The 20,804-nt window shown below is 46.1% G+C and overlaps 1 long non-coding RNA gene across 1 annotated transcript; it reads left to right on the top strand.

Moving 5' to 3' along the window:
- The first annotated feature begins 14,924 nt into the window (after positions 1 to 14,924).
- On the top strand, positions 14,925 to 19,521 carry LOC122455852. Its single transcript, XR_006274350.1, has 2 exons — positions 14,925 to 16,971; positions 17,501 to 19,521. It is a non-coding gene; the product is annotated as an uncharacterized LOC122455852 (long non-coding RNA).
- The last annotated feature ends 1,283 nt before the right edge of the window (positions 19,522 to 20,804 follow it).

The following is a 20,804-nucleotide window of genomic DNA, read 5'->3' as shown; positions in this document are numbered from 1 at the left end:
TTTATCTGGTAATGTATACAAGACTCAAATATTCAATCAACTCATTCTCAAATCTGTATTGTATGCATTAGAGTATGGCAGTGGGGAGGAGGCTACTAGTAGCTGTGGAAACTGAGCAAATATATGATTACTAGAAATTTAGTAGAATTTTAATACATATTAGACAAATGGGACTGTGACCATCCTGTGATGTGTATCTCAGATTCTCATACAAGTGTTTTAAATATTAAAAAGTTTGTTATTGCCCCAGTTGAGGCCTGATCCAACTTCTAGTGAAGTCCATGGGAGTTAGATTAGATCCATAGAGGGTAATGTAGCTTCAAGGAGAGACAAAGGGGAAGGGGAATGACTCAAATGACTGGTAAATTACACTTTAGCCAGGAGCCTTTTTTATGTCTGATTAGGGAAAGAGCCTAATGGCAGAGATGCTGTAGGAATACAACGTGCTGACTCCCTGAACCTACAAATTCATAATCCAGCTGTCTTTACTTGCCTCCTGAGACAGCTAAGTTATTTATCATACATTTTACCATATTATGCTAAAATACAGATAAACTTGTTGCAAATTTAGTTGCACCTCAGCCACTCTGCCTCCACCTTTGATGAAGGACAGTCAGTGAATGTTGCTTTATAATTGGTCAGAGATTAGTTCCAAAGCCCATTTCTCTTGGAGGCAGCCTGTTTGGTTGCTAGTGGGGCTTTTTTAACAAGTCCTAATTACTTGGTTGACTTGAGTTTCATATCTGATGCCTTTTAATACATCTTAACAGCAACCCCAGAAACACTTGCAGAGGTGCTGGAACAATTTTTATAGTATGGTGCTGAAAACTATTAGACAAAACTGTAACCCCCTCTGTATGATGGAAACCATGCATTAAGTTGCTATTATTACTTCAAGCTAAGGAGTGCTCTCTCTCTGTCTCACACTCTCTCTCTCACACACACACACCCCTCAGTCCCCCATATCATTTGCAGCCCTCTGTGATCTTGGTCTACTTGGAACTATAAACTCTCACTTATGCTGTCCTTATTGAGGAATATTTATCAACCATACAATGTAGGAGAGTCTTTCTACAGTTAGTTATGATCCAACAAAATAAAATCTAGTAATGCTACTCTAGGCTGTAATATTTTGGATTATCAGTGAATATTGTAGCATTATGTTTTGTGGGTTTTTTTAAATTAAAGGGTTTCCATCTCCATTGCTGGCATTAAGAACTGAACTATAGGCTTTTGTGTTCAACATTTTTCATCCATATGGTACATTACTATTTAAAGCAGCTGTCAAACCTTATGAATCTAGAACAAAGGGGATCATTTCTATTCAATGTATAGAACTGGGAACTAGAAACCCCTGTATTCTAATCCCAACTTTGATACTGACTCATTCTATGGCACCAGTCAAACCCATAGGGCCAAGTTCTTCTCTGTCAACCTATCCAACACCATTGCAAGTTGGAGGAATGACTTGCACCTCCATTCCAAGTCATATGACTGAAGGAGAATTTGAGTCTTAACCTCTCTGCAACATGAGAGTAATATAGTAGTTATTTACCTGCCATACAGGGGCATTGTGAAGATGTACGAATCATCCTTTGTAAAATACTTGGAAGTCAAAATTTGTTTTCTTGCTGTGCACATTTTTATTTCAGAATTGGTATGTATGTGCTTTAGTGCTGAACTCAGTTTATCATTGATTTTGATCATGTGCCTTGAAAAGTTTGTGAGGAGAATGGCATAAAATGGTGCAAGACTGTATTGTACACAGAGTTATACTATAGCTTTCTCATTTACAGACAGAGCAGGACAAAATAACCCAAGCAATGCAAATGATCTCTTGAGTCTGTTTTCAATAGACTTCCTGTAGCAGCTGGTATAATTTCACAGTTGCTTCTTGCTTTACTTAATAAAAAACATTATGAATAAAATCATCCAATGTAGCAACTGAACAAACATGAAAACAAAAAGGTATAGCTCCTGATTGTGTATACAGTCCATTATTCCATCGGTTGATTCAGTGGTCATTAGTGCTGAACTTATGATTAGTTAGTGGAAAAAAAGATTTCATAAAACATTTATTCCCCCTGCAAAGAACTTCAGAAAAAGTGTTAGGGTTGGTAATGAACATCATGCAAATAATTCCCATATAAGTCTCAAGTAGAGAGGGGTGGGGAAAAGAAAAAAGAGTACTGTGCACTTATGTCATGTTTCAGAGCCAATCAAACCACTTCACAAAAGATCATAAATGTCATTATCCTTATTTTACAAGATGGGGGGGGGGAAGGCACATGGGGCAGATCCTTAGGTATTGCCACACTCAGTATTGCAATGCCTCAATCCTAGGCAACCTGCCACTCAGTGGAATTTTGAGCCCCAAGTGAGGTACCTTGGCTCACCCGTACAATACACAGGAAGAGTTAAGCACCTACAGAAGGGATTTTTCACAAGCCAGCCAGCTGAGTGGGGAGCTACTGAAGTTAACCAGGAGTGAATTGTTGAGGAGAGGGGTTTAGGCACTTATGCTGCTGACAGACCAGAGACAGACACCTCCCTCTATTTGGGGCCTTCAGCTGTGAACCCTCTCTTAAAATAAGGCACCTAAGCAGCTGAACGGACTTAAAGACCAATGCCCTAACAGCTATTTCTCTCTCTCCTGCTCACATTCAATGCCTCTCTCACACCTGCCCTGTTTTTCGCTGTGCCCCCAGCTGTCTTCTGTGCAGTCCTCTGCTGTCCCTCTACCTGCCAGTTGGCCAGTGCTAGGTGACAGAGCCACCCTCTACCCTGGACACTTTTGAAGCCGCCAGGGACTTGATAAAGACGATGGTGGCACAGCCCCCAGCTTTAAAGGAACAAGCCTCTGGTGCCAATGATGCTGGTACCATCTAGAGGCAAGCCCACTATGATACGGTGCTCCCAGTCCCTGGCTCAGCACCATCCTTGGCATCGCTTGCCCTCGCTGTGGCGCTGCTTCCTGGCACCAAGCCTGGCAACAGACTCACCAGCACCAGTGATGTGATGCCCCACCTCTCTGACACCGCGGTCAGACTGATATCGATCCCCCACGCCAGCAAATGATCGGCACCAACCTATGGCACCAGGTCTTCGTCCGCCTTCGCCGGCACTGGACACGCACTACTGGTCTCCATCATTGGATTCCAGCCACCAGTCCCAAGCCCTTAACCTCAGGTTGTGGCCGAGACATCTCCACCACAGGACCAGCCCCAGGTATCTACTGTAGTGGCCACAACAGTCTGTACTGACCAAGAGGAGGTCAGAGACTTAGAGGAACAGGAGGACCCAATACCTCCACTAGCCACCTCGTCTTCTTCCCCAGACAAAGCTGTAGCGGGGCGTCAGCTTCGGGGCCACCTCCAATAGATCACAGGGTGCACCAAGACCTCCTCAGGCGAATCACCCGCAACATAGGGTTGCAAGCAGAGAAGATTGTCGAGACCAAGAACCCCATTCTCGCCCCCAAAAGGTCCATCACGGCTGGCTCTGCCCCTAATCAAGACTGTGCAGAACAACATAAAAACCTCTTTGGCAGACTCCAGCCTTGATCCTGCTAACTGCTAGAGGCGTTGAGTGTAAATACTTCGTCCCTTCCAAGGGACATGAGTATTTGTTCTCACACCCACAGTCATGCTTGAGAGTTGTGTTGGCAGTCAACAAGAAGGAGCATCAAGGACAGCAAGGGCCAGCGCCCAAGTCCAAGGAGGCAAAAAGGATTGGCCTCTTCAGCAGAAAGGTCCATGTCACGGGCAGGCTACAACTGAGGATAGCCAATCAGCAGGCTATCCTCAATAGGTACTACTTCAATTCATGGACCGCCATGTTGAAGTTCAAAGATATGATCCCAGCAGACTCCAGAATGGAATTCTCCACTATAGTCAAGGAAGGGAAAGTGGTTGCACGGATCAGTCTGCAGGCGACCCTGAACTTGGCAGATTTGGCCACCCATACCTGCTCCTCTGGAATAGCCATGCGACAAACACCCTGGTTCCATGCATCTGGGCTACCCCCGGAAGTGCAGCAAACCCTGCAGGACCTTCCCTTTGAGGGTGCAGGGCTTTTTTTGGAGCAGACTGACTCCAAGCTACACAGCTTGAAATATTCCAGGGTAACCATTAAGTCGTTGGGGATGCACATCCCTGCAACCCAATGCAAGCACTTTAAGCAACAGCAACACCCATATCATCCTTAGCCGAGGCAGGATTTTTATAGGCAAAGGGGCAGAAATTACAGGCACGAGCCTTCAAACCCACCTTCAGGGCAGGATCAGGGCCCGACCAAGCCATCGTTGGGCTCCAAACAAAGATTTTGAAGGGAAGCCCGAGGACGGCGTGCTCGCCAATATCCTGGATCCTGTCCCGTGCTTCCTGAATCGTCTGTCCCACTTCTACCGTGCTTGGTCGCAAATAACATTGGACCACTGGGTGCTTCACAAGGTAGAAGTGGGATATTCTTTCCAGTTCAGCTCCTCCCCTCCCACCCCCTTGCCCCATCTCTCTTCAGGGACCCTTCCCATGATCAACTCCTTGTTCAAGGGGTGCAATCGCTCCTTGCCATAGGGGCAGTGGAGGAGGTTCCTCAGGAGCTAAGGAGCAAGGGATTCTACTCCAAATACTTCCTTGTCTCCAAGGCAAAGGGAGGTCTCAGACCCATTCTAGACCTAAGAGAACTCAACCAGTTCATGGTGAAGTTAAAGTTCCACATGGTCTCCCTGAGCACAATCATACCTTCCCTGGATCCGGGAGACTGGTATGCCACCCTTGACATGAAAGATGCATACTTTCATATAGCCATTTGTCCAGCCCACTGACGTTTCCTGAGGTTTGTGGTCGGCCACAAACACTACCACTTCATGGTGCTCCCATTTGATCTATCGACAGCCCCCCGAGTGTTCACCAAGTGCATGTTGGTGGTTGTGGCCTTTCTCTGAAAGAGGCAGGTAGAGGTGTATCCCTACCTCAAACGACTGGCTGCTGCGGGGGTGCTCCAAGGAACAGGTGGAGTCCCAAGTCCGGTTAGTCAGAGACACCTTTGAGACTTGGACTCCTCCTCAAAGTGAACAGGTCCATGCTTTCACCAACCCAAAGAATAGAATTCATCGGTACAGGCCAGAGCAATTCTGCTAGAGTCCAGATTTCTAACAATGACAGATATTATCCAGACTCTCAGGTGGTATACCACCACAACTGCAAGGGGATGCTGGAGTCTCCTTGGTCAGATGGCATGCCAGACTGACGCTCAGGGTGCTCCAGGCATGGCTCGCTTCAACTTATCGCCCAGGTTGAGACAGCTTGGGCCCAGGAGTGACAGTACCGGAGTGAGTTCTAGAATCCCTTTGCTAGTGGCTAGACCCTCGCGTTGTCCGTGAAGGAGTCCCATTCAGCACCCCTCAACCCTCCATGACCCTAGTAACAGACAGGTCCATCCATCCGGACATCAAACATTCCGTCTTCCAAAGGTGGGGGTTCCCTCGGATAGACCTATTTGCCATGAGGAGCAACAAGAAGTGTCCAATGTTTTACTCTTCCAAAAAACACAGTCCGGGCTCTATCTCGGACGCATTCATGCTACCCTGGGCAGACCATCGAATGTATGCCTTCTCGCCGATACCACTCGTCCACAAGGTGCTGCTCAAGATCCACAGGGACAAAGTGGAGGTAATTCTGCTGGCCCTAGCATGGTCATGCCAACATTGGTACACGATGCTTCTGGAGCTGTCAGTAGATATCTCGATCACACTGCCGCTCTATCCCGATCTGATCACACAGGACCACGGTCACCTCCTTCACCCGGACCTCCAGTCCCTCCATCTCATGACTTGGAAGCTTCATGGTTAAAGCAACAGAGCTTCAGTGCATGGAATCGGTGAGGGAGGTGCTTCTTGGTAGCAGGAAACCTTCCACCAGGGCCACTTACCTAGCTAAGTGGAAAAGGTTCTCGTGCTGGTGTGAGCAGCGTCACGTACCTCCACTTCAGGCATCTATACCATTCAATCTGAAGCAACGGGATCATCCATCAGGGTACACCTTGTGGCCATTTCGGCGTTCCACCCAAGAGAGTTGGGGCGCTCGGTATTCACCAGCCCTATGGTGGGCCGTTTCCTGAAAGGCATGGAATGGCTATATCCACAGTCCCGACCGTTGGTACCTGCTTGGGATCTCAATCTGGTCTTCTCTGGGCTAATGGGGGCCCCATTCGAACCACTGGCTACATGTTCCCCTCTATCTCTTGTGGAAGGTGGCATTCCTGGTTACCATCACATCAGCCAGGAGGGTGTCTCAGTTAAAAGTGCTAACCTCCAACCCCCACTACGCAGTCTTCCATAAGGACAAAGTACAACTCAGGCTGCACCCAGCCTTCCTGCCCAAGGTGGTATCCCAATTTCACATTGGCCAAGACATTTTTCTACTAGTCTTCTATCCCAAGCTGCATGCTAATGCACAGGAGCAAAGGCTTAACTCACTAGATGTCCAGAGAGCACTAGCATTCTACATTGAGCGCACAAAGCCTTTCAGGAAGTCGAACCAACTGTTTGTAGCAGTGGCAGACTGGATGAAGGGGCTTCTGATCCCCTTAACACATTTCTTCCTGGGACACGGACTGCATCCGTACCTGCTATGACCTAGACAAGGTCCCAGCCCCGGCTATTACAGCCCACTCAACATGAGCTCAAGCCTCTTCTGCCGCTTTCCTGGCCCAGGTGCCCATCCAGGAGATCTGCAGAGTGGCAAACTGGTCTTCAGTGCACACGTTTACCACCCACTATGCCATCACCCAGCATGCTAGAGAGGACGCAGCTTTCAGCAGAGTGGTTCTCCAATCAGTGATTCCTTAACTCCGACCCCAGCTGTGCGGGAAAGCTTGGAAGTCATCTGATTGGAATCAACGTGAACAAGCACTCGAAGAAGAAAAAATGGTTACCTTCTTATAACTGTTGTTCTTTGAGATGTGTTGTTCACATCCATTCCAATACCCACCCTCCTTTCCCTCTGTCACAGTAGCCGGCAATAAGGAACTGAATGGGGGTTGGGTCGGCAGGGTCACATATTGAGCGCCATGAAGGTGCCACTCCAGGGGGCTCCCTAGCCGCCCCAATGGGAGCTGCTAAGGGAAAAAGTTTCTGACGACCATGCATGTGGCACACGCACACCTGCTTGGAATCGATGTGAACATCACATCTAGAAGAACAACAGTTACAAGAAGTTGAGTAACCATTTTTTCTGCTTGCAGTGGGTATAATGCACTAGATCTCAAACCAATCTATCTCAGTTCATATATAGCAGCATCACCAGACTGAGCAACTTCAGAAACAAACAGGGGGAGAAAAGTTATTGGTAAACAAGTTATTTGAGTTAATGCTCCAGCTGCTGAACAAACAGCATTATAAATAACTGCACCTCTCACTTAGACTTGTCCGCCTGCTAGCTCCATCTATGTTTACCAGTATGATTCTCATCTCAAGGGAGGCAGAGACTTACAGTATGTACCTCTGCCTATCCATCTACCAAAGCCGTTACAACCAGATAAAGACAAGCAGAGAAAACTGCAGTGTCATAATATATAGAAGCAATGTTTACACTACAGAAGGGGAAACATGCTGCAGTTATAAATGTTAAGCAAACTTGCTAGTTCAGTAAATGAAATACTGATCATGATTCAAGGCTGGATTTAATATCATTTGTGACCTGTGTGAAAGATGATTTGCAACATGCAGCAGAAGAATACACCGATGTACAGTAGGGTTTATTGGTCTTCAACTGAGTATCTGGAAACAGATTACGACTAAGAGAAGCTTTTTGAATTAAAAGTTGACAAAGGATATTGTTGAAGTATCTACTTAAGAAAAAAACAATCCAGGAACAAATGGGAGGAAATAGGTCTGATCAGGAGCCCTAATTAATAGCAATAAGGAATCCCTGAAGGGACAGATTATAAGAAACAGAAAACATCCCTTTAATGGAACAGTAGTGCAGTATTTTTCTTAGATGTAACAATTTTTTGTACAAACACCTGGCTCTTTTTTTCCTCTGTCAAATAAATAGTTTATTAAGTTTCCATTAATACATTAAAACCTTTATCACCACATACTGTCTCAGCCCAACCTCTTTGTTTTGTTTTGTTTTTTAAAACATACTAGTTTCTCATACAATTCTCCTGACAGAAGTTCCTGCCACTCTCAGGTCCTTTCATTTCTCCCATGCTTTACATTATTAATCCTTTTGGAAGTCTGAAGCTTAGAAATGCTTCTGATCACCACCTCTTGCTCCCTGAGGGTCAGATTATAAAAATGTCCAGTTGTGGGGAGAAGACTCTATGAACCTATGTAGTCCAGTCACAGCTGCACTCACTGTTCTTTTCTGGGTGCAAGAACTGTTTTTAACTAGCCTCTTGAAGCACAAGACACCCCAAAAAAGGGGAGGGGAGAAGAGGAGGAAGCCATGAGAAGAAAACAGCTTGCACCTTTCTAAACCTTGGTCTATACGAGGAGTTGAGGTTGAACTTAGCAGTGTTAAATCAATTTAACCCTGCACCCATCCACACGACAAAGCCCTTTTTTTCGAGTTAAAGGGCTCTTAAAATTAATTTCCTTACTTCACCCCTGACAAGGGGATTAGTGCTGGATTTGGCCTTGCCAGGTCGAATTTGGGGTACTGTGGACACAATTAAATGGTATTGGCCTCCGGGAGCTATCCCAGAGTGCTCCATTGTGACCGCTCTGGACAGCACTCTCAACTCAGATGCTCTGGCCAGGTAGACAGGAAAAGGCCCGCGAACTTTTGAATTTCAATTTCCTGTTTGGCCAGTGTGGCAAGCTGCAGGTGACCATGCAGAGCTCACCAGCAGAGATGACCATGCAGAGCTCATCAGCAGAGATGACCATGATGGAGTCCCAGAATTGCAAAAGAGCTCCAGCTTGGACCGAAAGGGAGGTACGGGATCTGATCGCTGTATGGGGAGAGGAATCTGTGCTATCAGAACTACGTTCCAGTTTTCGAAATGCCAAAACATTTGTCAAAATCTCCCAGGGCATGAAGGACAGAGGCCATAACAGGGACCCGAAGCAGTGCCACGTGAATCTGAAGGAGCTGAGGCAAGCCTACCAGAAAACCAGAGAGGTGAACGGCTGCTCCGGGTCAGAGCCCAAAACATGCCACTTCTATGATGAGCTGTATGCCATTTTAGGGAGTTCAGCCACCACTACTCCAGCCGTGTTGTTTGACTCCTTCAATGGAGATGGAGGCAACACGGAAGCAGGTTTTGGGGACAAGGAAGATGATGATGATGAGGTTGTAGATAGCTCACAGCAAGCAAGCGGAGAAACCGGTTTTCCCGACAGCCAGGAACTGTTTCTCACCCTGGACCTGGAGCCAGTATCCCCCGAACCCACCCAAGGCTGCCTCCCGGACCCACCAGGTGGAGAAGAGACCTCTGGTGAGTGTACCTTTTAAAATACTATACAAGGTTTAAAAGCCAGCATGTTTAATGATTAATTTGCCCTGGCATTCGTGGCTCTCCTGGATATACTCCCAAAGCCTTTGCAAAAGGTTTCTGGGGAGGGCAGCCTTATTCCATCCACCATGGTAGGACACTTTACCACTCCAGGCCAGTAGCACGTACTCGAGAATCATTGTAAGAACAAAGCATTGCAGTGTACGTTTGCTGGTGTTCAAACAACATTTGTTCTTTATCTCTCTGTGTTATCCTCAGGAGAGTGATATTATTCATGGTCACCTGGTTGAAATAGGGTGCTTTTCTTAAGGGGACATTCAGAGGTGCCCGTTCCTGCTTGGCTGTTTGCCTGTAGCTGAACAGAAATGTTCCCTGCTGTTAGCCACAGGGAGGGGGGAGGGGCTAGCCACGTGCTGGGGGGAGGCAAAATACGACCTTGGAATGAAAGCACATGTGCTATGTATGTAATGTTAACAGCAAGGTTTATCGTGAAAGAGTGTACACATTGTTCTATAAAATGTATATTTTAAAATACCACTGTCCCTTTTTTTCCTCCACCAGCTGCATGTGTTTCAAGGATCACAGGATCTTCTCCTTCCCAGAGGCTAGTGAAGATTAGAAGGCGAAAAAAAATGCACTCGCGATGAAATGTTCTCTGAGCTCATGCTGTCCTCCCACACTGACAGAGCACAGACGAATGCGTGGAGGTAGACAATGTCAGAGTGCAGGAAAGCACAAAATGACCGGGAGGAGAGGTGGCGGGCTGAAAAGAGTAAGTGGCGGGCTGAAGAGAGGGCTGAAGCTGAAAGGTGGCAGCAGCGTGATGAGAGGAGGCAGGATTCAATGCTGAGGCTGCTGGAGGATCAAACTAATATGCTCCAGCGTATGGTTGAGCTGCAGGAAAGGCAGCAGGAGCACAGACTGCTGCTACAGCCCCTGTGTAACCAACCGCCCTCCTTCCCAAGTTCCATAGTCTCCTCACAAAGACACCCAAGAACACGGTGGGGGGGCCTCCAGCCACCCAACCACTCCACCCCAGAGGATTGCCCAAGTAACAGAAGGCTGGCATTCAATAAGTTTTAAACTTTTCAAGTGCAGTGTGGCCTTGTCCTTCCCTCCTCCACCACCCCTCCTGGGCTACCATGGTAGTTATCCCCCTATTTGTGTGATGAATTAATACAGAATGTATGAATGTGAAGCAACAATGACTTTATTGCCTCTACAAGTTGTGATCGAAGGGAGGAGGGAGGGGGTTAGCTTACAGGGAAGTAGAGTGAACCAAGGGATGGGGGGTTTCATCAAGGAGAAACAAACAGAACTTTCACACCATAGCCTGCCAGTCATTAAACTGGTTTTCAAAGCTTCTCTGATGCGCACCGCATCCTCCTGTGCTCTTCTAACCATCCTGGCGTCTGGCTGTGCGTAACCAGCAGCCAGGTGATTTGCCTCAACCTCCCACCCCGCCATTAACGTCTCCCCCTTACTCTTACAGATATTGTGGAGCGCACAGCAAGCAGTAATAACAATTGGAATACTGGTTTTGCTGAGGTCTAACCGAGTCAGTAAACTGCACCAGTGCACTTTTAAAAGTCCAAATGCACATTCTACCACCATTCTGCACTTGCTCAGCCTGTAGTTGAACAGCTCCTGACTACTGTCCAGGCTGCCTGTGTATGGCTTCATGAGCCATGGCATTAAGGGGTAGGCTGGGTCCCCAAGGATAACTATAGGCATTTCAACATCCCCAACGGTTATTTTCTGGTCTGGGAATAAAGTCCCTTCCTGCAGCTTTTGAAACAGACCAGAGTTCCTGAAGATGTGAGCATCATGTACCTTTCCTGGCCATCCCATGTTGATGTTGATGAAACGTCCCTTGTGATCCACCAGAGCTTGCAGCACCATTGAAAAGTACCCCTTGCGGTTTATGTACTCGCCAGCTTGGTGCTCCGGTGCCAAGATAGGGATATGGGTTCCGTCTATGGCCCCACCACAATTAGGGAATCCCATTGCAGCAAAGCCATCCACTATGACCTGCAGATTTCCCAGGGTCACTACCCTTGATATCAGCAGATCTTTGATTGCGTTGGCCACTTGCATCACAGCAGCCCCCACAGTAGATTTGCCCATTCCAAATTGATTCCCGACTGACTGGTAGCTGTCTGGCGTTGCAAGCTTCCACAGGGCTATTTCCACTCACTTCTCAACTGTGAGGGCTGCTCTCATCTTGGTATTCTTGCGCCTCAGGGCAGGGGAAAGCAAGTCACAAAGTTCCATGAAAGTGCCCTTATGCATACAAAAGTTTCGCAGCCACTGGGAATCATCCCAGACCTGCAACACTATGTGGTCCCACCACTCTGTGCTTGTTTCCCGAGCCCAGAATCAGCGTTCCACTGCATGAACCTGCCCCATTAGCACCATGATGTCCACCTTGCCAGGGCCCGTGTTTTGATAAAAGTCTGTGTCCATGTCCTCATCACTCTCGTCACTGCGCTGATGTCGCCTACTCGCCCGGTTTCGCTTTGCCAGGTTCTGGTGCTGCATATACTGCTGGATAATGCGTGTGGTGTTTAATGTGCTCCTAATTGCCAAAGTGATCTGAGTGGGCTCCATGCTTGCCGTGTTATGGCATCTGCACAGAAAAAAGGCGTGGAACGATTGTCTGCCGTTGCCCTGACGGAGGGAGGGCGACTGATGACATGGCTTCCACGGTTGGCTTAGAGGGAATTAAAATCAACAAAGGGGGTGGCTTTGCGAGAAACAGAATGGCCCCCTCAAGGATAGAACTCAAAACCTCAAGGACAGAACTCAAAACTGGGTTTAGCAGGCCATTGATTTCACAGAGGGAGGGAGGAGAAAATGAATACAAAACAAATCTGGTTTATTTCTTGTTTTGATCCACTTCATCTATCTTTATACATCTTGTTGGCAGCAGACTGTGCAGTACGATCGCTAGCCATCGTCATCTCCGGGGTGCTCGGCAGAAGACGGTGCAGTATGACTGCTGGCCATCGTCTTCTGCTGGCTGCTGATTTAAGATGTGCTATGTATGTAATGTTAACAGCAAGGTTTACCATGAAAGAGTGTACCCACTGTTCTATAAAAGAGCCCACATCCCCAGCCAGAGCCCTCACTCCCCCCTGCACCCCAGCCCAACCTCCAAACCCCTCAGTCCCAACCCAGAGCACCCTCCTACACCCCAAGCCCCTAGTGGTTAGGGTACCCTTGAGTCAAGTCCCCCTGCTCCAATCAGGCTCATTATTTCTCAACAATGATACAGCTTCAATAGGAGAGACTGAACGACTGCCAATCAGACTCTCTCTTAGTTCAGTGGTTAGAGCACTCGCCTGAGAGTTGGGATTTGAACTGGGGACTCCCTTCTACTACTGCAAGGAGGGGAAAATTGAACCCGAGTCTCCCACATCCTAGGTGAGTGCTCTAACCACTGGGCTAGAAGATGACCACCATTTCCTCCTCCTTTAGCTGACTTTTGAATGGGGCACAATATGATATGCTTTTCAGAGGGTACCTGCCTGTTTGAGTCCCGTGGACAAGACAAGCAGTCAAATGCCTGTCTTCTCCTGGTTCATGAATTGCCCTGGGGCTTAGGTGGGAGATAGGCATCCAGACACCTAGAGTGAAGCAGCAGTGCATAAGCCCAGAGGTAAAAATGTAGGCGCCTATGGAATTTTCACTTTGAAAAACTTAGGCAACAAGTGAACTTCGGTGTCTACAGCATTCAGCGGGAGTTTTGTGAGTTGCCATGGGGGGACTTAGGCACCTAAATCCCATTTTCAGATGCTGAAGTATTTTTGTGGATCCCACCCTGAGTTCTTAGAAATGTAAACGATCAGTACAGAAAAAGAAAAATACATAACAGTTTCATAGCTACATTCAACAGAGGCAATTGTCCCGGGAATTCACCATAAAGGACAGAGAGGGTATGTACATAGTATAGAAACAGCACATGCAAAAATCCATACAGCCTCAGGTGCTTGGACACTACAACAGTGAAGTCACTTAAGTACAGTAGTTAGGTGTAGCCCATACACCTAGCTTAGAGGTAATTTATGTATCAGTAATGCAAGAAACCTACAAACCTACATTCTGCTAGCTTGAGCAGTTATCATAAAGCTTTGAGGCCTATGAGCCTTAGCATGAGTGAGTTACCAAACAGTGACCCTGAGTTCTTGGGGAACCAGGATTATTACACTTAGGGGATTTTTTGTATAAAATGGAACCAGGTAAGCAAAGGAATATGAACTGATATAAGCTTTTTGATATTTTAAGATAGGAACATCTGCAGATATCTGATCACAAGAGTGCCATGGCAACTAATGGATGTATATTCTAATAAGCTTGAGGTACAACACCTAGTAACCTATGGGAGAAGGATACTCCAACATTAGCACATTGAGGAAAAAAACAAACAAGGAAGGGTGGAGACCCTCCCACACACACTTAATGTGCATTAGGCATCCTGGTGTCAGCGTAACACATTATAAAAGTTGTATTCCAGCCCAGGTGCTTTGGGAGGGAGAGATGTAGCCCTTGGGAGGTGCCAGGATGATGATCACCGATGATGGCGATGAGGAAGGTGATGGTGATGAGAAAGATAATGTCTAACATTTCAGGTTGTTCTGCAAGGGATGGTGTTAATGTTCAACAATATGGATGATCAAATGTACATTCTGTATTATCTCTATCTATCTTGCTGGTTAGAATGTTGGTGACTTAGCTAACTCTGTTAATACAACTATTACAGATACAGAAGGGTTTTTCTAAGTGTGAATGTTGCAACTGTACACATCAGGGTTCCCAAATGAACAGTAATTTTTAATAATATTGGCTCTGATCTTGGGACAAAAACCGTACACATCAGAGTTCCCAAATGATCAGTAATTTTAATAATACTGGCCCTGATCTTGGGACAAAAACCGTACACATCGGAGTTCCCAAATGAACAGTAATTTTAATAATACTGGCCCTGATCTTGGGACAAAAGCCTATCTAATTAATGCACAATCCATATATCAGGCAACATATGTAAAATAACAGATTCAGTGCTGATTGTAAAGTTAACCCCTCCTCCTGTACCACCCTCTACTCTGCCTCCAACCTGTTCCACCCCCAAATAGGAATCCCTATGCTAGTGAAAGACCCTCTCGGAGGTTCAGGGACAAAGGTATGATGTTACAAAGGGAGCCAACTCCCTTATCTACACATTCCTGCTGGTTTTATTCCTCTTCATAGGCAGAGGGGATAATTTGGCCCATTGTTATTTAAACAGCACAGTAGACAGTGCTATAACACACATAAAAAGACCAGATCCCAGCCCTATAGCACTTGTACTCTGACAAACATGATGTACCGGACAATTGTTATTATTCTAACACCACATTGCTCTCCTGTACTTAAGGAGCATCTCAAAGGGCATTTCAAGCATTAACTATTAGCTATGTAGCTTCACAACATCACTGTGAGATGAGTAAATATCACTATCCACCTCATGTAGTGGAGGAAATTGAGGAATGGAGTAGACTATTTATGTCCAAAAGACCAACATATAAGCATCCTATGATGAAATCAGCACACATTAACATCACAAACGAAGGCCAAGTAGGCAGGCCACCAACAAGAACCAAAACATCAACCACAAGTCTAATAAACCTCTTGCAACCTTCCTAATGACAAAAGTGGAAACTATTCCCGGTTAACGTAAGGACTAGGAAAGGAATGGGATTAATACATGGGGGGGGGAAATCGGTGGGGGGAGGAAGGAAAAACACACAGGTAATCAAAAGTCAAATAGGGATGAACCTGAAATAGTACATAGGGCACTATGCAAAGCCTAACATCAACCCTAAACTGAGAAAGCGCTGTTGTAGATTTGCTCCTAAGAACCAAAAGCCAGTCCCACCTAACTGACTGTAACTTCAGGGCAGAGACATAGAACAAGAGACATTACTCAATTACTGAGTGCCTAGATTATGAAAGGCTGATTAAAGCAGTACCAGAATTGCAAATTAAGTGACTAGAGGCATAAGGAATACAGCTCCCAGTGAAGTCACAGCAGGAGCAAATGTGGTTCACTTGTAAGGTTCACTTGAAAGCAACTCTCTTCCTGGGAGCAGTCAGTGTAGGTAGATTGACATCACCTCACTTTTCTTAATCAAAGGAATAGAACATCAGCATGACAGCTTTCACAACAATGCAAAAATAGACACAGAGCTTAAACTACCTTTCCCCATTTGAGTTCAGTGGAAAGATTCCCATTGACTTTGGATCAGACACAAACACAAGAGGGCATTGCTTGGTCCCAATGACAAGAAATTAACTCTAGCTCACCTTGTATAGGTGTCCAAGGAAGATCTTAAACAGTGGCTTCTTGGGAACCAGAAGGGAGAGAATGCCTTGTGAATGCTGGACTCCACAGCTGGAGGTTACAGGATCAAGCTGAACTCCAGGAAAGGGCACTTTTCTGTTTACTCTGATTAGATTAATCTAATTAACTTCAAGTACTGAAGCTCATGCTGTAAATCAGTGGCAAAACTGGGACTAGAATACAGTCCTGGCTCTCAATTCCATTTTTTATCCTTCTTCATGTCAACTAAGTGCTCTCACTACTAGCCCCTATCTCTTCCTTATCCTTCAACTTAGATAGTGATAGCCACTTGCTGACCCTAGGTTTTGTAAATCTAACAGGATGATCATCCTCAAACAATTAGAAATTGCTAGTGATACCTGATTCACTTGATCTCCGAGGGGTATTTCATTCATTTGAATAGTTCATACTTATGAAGGTCATTTATTAATATAAAACTCCCCAGATACATTTTACATGGCTCAGTTTGTTCTCCAGAAAAGATCAGAAGAGGCTTTTCAGAATAATGTGGAATTCTTGTGTGACCTGCTTAGGGTACAATAACTTGAGGTCATTATACAACTAGAAATTCAGCTCATTGAGTTGCTGACAGTACAGCAATGAGGGAGGCTACAGGAGGATAAACTGAGTTATGACTAGAAGAGAGTCATGGATAACTTGACATGGGGAGATGGAACCTACTTGGCTCTGACCAGGTCAGTGTTAAACAAAACTGAAATGTTATTTATAAATAGACTCTGGATTGAATTCTGTACTGTCACTTTAACACAGTGGAATCTGAACCAGTGTCTCCATTTGCAGTTGAGAACAACAGGTGGTCAATCTAAAACTTGCAACTTCCTAATAATGGGCCAAATTCTTCCTTCTCTAGGAAGAAACTATACAGGAGAGGAAACTATACAAGGTCAACTACCTGCATTTATTCCAGAGGTGGGCAAACTATGGCCCATGGGACTGTCCTGCCTGGCCCTTGAGCTCCTGGCTGGGGAGGCTAGCCCCGGGACCCTCCCCTGCTATCCCCCCTTCTCTCACAGCCTCAGCTCTCTGTCCCGCCAGCGCTTTGGGCAACAGGGCTGTGAGCTCCTGCCGGGAAGCGCGACAGTGTGGCTGGCTCCAGTCGGGAGGTGCAGCTGCCAGTCCTGCTGCTCTGAGCGGCATAGTAAGGGGGCAGGGAGTGGGGTGGTTGGATTAGGGACAGAGGGTTCTGGGGGGCAATCAGGGGACAGGGAGCAGGGGGCAGTTGGATGGGGCAGAGGTTCTGGGGGAGCGGTCGGGGATGGGGAATGGGAGGTTGGATAGGCATGGGAGTCCCAGGGGGGCCTGTCAGTGGGCAGGGGTGTGGATAGGGGTTGGGTCAGTCAGGGGACAGGGAGGGATTGAATAGGGGGTGGGATCCCGGGGGGGCAGTTAGGGGTGGGGAGTCCTGGGAGGGGGCAGTGAGGGGACAAGGAGCGGGGGGGGGAGTTGGATGAGTCAGGGATACTGAGGGGGGCAGTCAGGGGGGTGGGGAGTGGGAGGGGGACAGATAGGGGGCGGGGGCCAGACTGTTTGGGGAGGTACAGCCTGTCCCACCCAGCCCTCCATACAGTTTCAGAACCCTGATCTGGCCCTCAAGTGAAAAAGTTTGCCCACCCCTGATCTATTCCCTTCCAGCTCAACTGTGTGGTGATGACCTCCCTTTGGCATGAGGAAATGGAAAATGGCACTGGGACTTAAGTGAGTTTGTTCTCTGCATCGTAAGATAGTTTAAGGTTTCTATTTTGCAGTGTTGATGTGAAACCTGCAATATTGATGTTTTTTCCTTAGGTTAAGAAAAATGAGGTAATCTCAGTGCAGCTAAACTGGTTGCTCCCAGGAAAAGAGAGCTAAGAGTGACACCTGTAATTAGCAATCATGAGCCACACCTGCCCCTGCTATAAGCAGGCATAGCTTCCATTGATTTCACTGGGAGCTGTGATCCTTATTCCAGAGATGAATTTGGTCTAGTCTCCATAGTGTAGCAGTTTGAAAATTCACGGAGTATGAGATGTTACAAGAATGTTCCTTATTTGGTGCCTTATATTTTAGAGTGAAGCTCACTTGTCCCTTTTTATAAGGGATGTCCTTTGATGCCTAACATTTAGCATCAAGAATCGGATCAATTAGTGTAGATTGGTATAGCTCCATTGGCTTCTACATATTTTCTGTATTTCAACAACAATCATGCAAAGGATCACATAATGATACAAATATATGATTTTCTGCAATGGATAAAACATTGTGTGGGGCTGCCTCTTTACAATTAAGCTTTGTCTCATGTCCTTTTTCCATCTGTTTTTTATTTCTTTGCGAGGTAAGAAGCTACTGTAGCAAAGAGAGGTAATGGAGCCAAGAATGAATCAAGAATGGCCTCATGCTTGCTTTTTAAAAGGGCACAAACCCCTAATAAAGCTGGAAAATTCAGGAAGTCAGCGTAACTCAGTGGCAAGAAACTTTCCATATTTATTCTACTGAGTTATGGCTATTTACATTAGCTGTGAGACCCAGGAAGAGGCAATCTGGGGCCCCTTATTTTAATGTTGGAAATAATTTTTTCCTCCAAAAATGGGGAATTGAGAATATGGCTATGGGATAATTTTGCATGGGAATTGGATCAGATGGCTTATAAACTAAATTCTGCTTGTTACGCTGATGTTCAGTACCTGGGTATTGAAGTCTGTGGGAGAACGCGTTGGGGTAATTATAACTGGCTTCACTGTGGCTGCACATGGATGAGGGCAGAATTTGGCCCATAGCCTTTTGGAGATTCGTGTGATTTTAGGGGAAGTCCCATCAGAAGCGTTTAAAGGAGCTACAAAGGTTTCCATTCTGGCTGTTCACCCAGGAAAGGGTCTCTAACAGCTGTTTATCCTACTGTTGACAACATATTTGAACTGAAGAATTAGATAATTGGTGATATAGGTCAGTGATTCTCGACCAGGGGTCTGGGACCCCCTGGGGGAGCATGAGCAGGTTTCAAGGGGTCTGCCAAGCAGGGCCGGCATTAGGTTTGCTGGAGCCTGGGGCAGAAAGACAAAGCCCCACCACAAGGGGCTGAAGCCCGGGGCCCCGAGCCCTGCCACCTAAGGATGAAGCTGAAGCCTGAGCAACTTAGCTTTGTGGGGCCCCAGGCAGTTGTCCTGCTTGCCACCCCCTAATGCTGGTCTTGGCTTTTATATGCAGAATAACAGTTGTTGTGGCACAAGTGGAGTTTTATACCATGTTGGGGGGGGCCTCAGAAAGAAAAAGGTTGAGAACCCCTAATATAGGTGACTATGTTGAGAGTACCCAGAGCTCTCTTTATTTAATGGAATACAAGAAGTGATTGCACGAGAAATTACCTACTTCAGCTAGATCTACATTCTGGGATGGTGCCAAGGTTACTTAGCATCTGTTGAGATCAAGGACAATGCATTGCTGCCCAAGTAGCTTATGTATATAATCACAGACTGATTGTCTAAGTGCAGTGGTATTCTTTGATCAGATATCTGGAAGGATTAGATAGGGTCTTTCTGGAGGTCTAGCTTTGTAACCGATAATTCTAAAATACTTTTAGTTATTTCTGGTCAGGGGAGGGGGCAGTGCTTCTCCCTGCTATGCAAAAGAACTCCAGCATGCCTGTAAAATGCCAGCAGTGATAAATACTGCAAATGAAGGTGGGCAGAGACAGACAGTAAAGCTATCTACCGCTTAGGTCTTCTCTGACTTTGTGTGAGAGAAAGCAGCTAGGACACTTTCTTTGCCTGCTTTCCCACTCACCCCACCTCCAGTCCCTTGCTGTGACCACATATGATCCAACATGACTCCGGTAATGAACCATCACTGCTTCTCATAAAGCAGGCGTAGAAATGAAACTCTACTTGTGCTATAGAAAGTGAGAGAACCCCCACCCCAAGACTGAGCATGTTGTAGCTGCACAGTTCCTAGCCATACCTACCGAGAGAAACAAGAAGCCAGATCTCAGAACAAAAGCCAGAGTTACGAGGGATATTCCATCAGGCACAGGCAACAGCTCTTGAGGACACTAGTAAATTGGGAAGTCTATTTCAAGTCTACATTCCTACATAGCTTTCTTTAAGGAAGTTTATTGAATGAAAATGATTTGATTTGTTGCTAACCCAACAGTGTGGATAGTAGTGTGGCTTCAGCAGCTCTCCTCAGCCTGGTATAAGGGTTGGATAGACCACTGGCTCCAAATTGCCGTTCTGCTCCTGCCACTATTGGCCTGGGCGGGCCATTCTTTGTTCCAAAGTAAAATATGCAGATCAGTGTGAAGAGACATGGGAGATGGAGACCAAACTATGGCAATTAGAATAAGGAAATGTCTCAAAATGCAATTTCCTTCATATCAATACTTGGAGAATTCTGGGAGTTGGAAGTGCCTCCTCCAGAAAGTGCAACTAAATGCTGCCAGGCAGGAATAAAAAAAATAAGTGGATTGTGCTAGAGATGGTTACAGAGCAGCATCCTGAACCAGGGCACTGAAACTGACCACCTTCATAATAGACCAAGAAGTGGCAGCAGAATTTTCCTGAAAATAAATACACATGCATGCACACACACAGTTCCAGATTCAAGGAATGTTTGACACAGGAAAAGGGCCATGGAGTTAGTTAAAGGCATTCTTGTACAAGGTAATTTAATGGTCATGCTACTGTTTCACCATGGAAGACACTTTGTCTAGTAGTGAGAGCACATGATTTAAAACGAGGTCCCAAGGATTCTATTCTGAATGCTGCCACTGATTTGCTAGGTGAATTTAGGCACAGAGAGATGGAGACTTTCCCAGGTTTTCCCAACTGTCAATTGGATTTAACAAGACTTGCCTATGTTGGTAAAATGCTTTGAGCTCCACAGGTGAGAGGTGTGACGTTACTGACATGAACTGTGACTATATAGATCATTGTTGCAACCAAGGTCCTATAGTTGCACCAAATCT

The sequence above is a fragment of the Dermochelys coriacea genome, chromosome 9 (genome assembly GCF_009764565.3).
Source record: "Dermochelys coriacea isolate rDerCor1 chromosome 9, rDerCor1.pri.v4, whole genome shotgun sequence".
Taxonomy (NCBI): domain Eukaryota; kingdom Metazoa; phylum Chordata; order Testudines; family Dermochelyidae; genus Dermochelys; species Dermochelys coriacea.
Note: the sequence above shows the minus strand (reverse complement) of the source record. Positions and strands in the feature narration are given on the sequence as shown.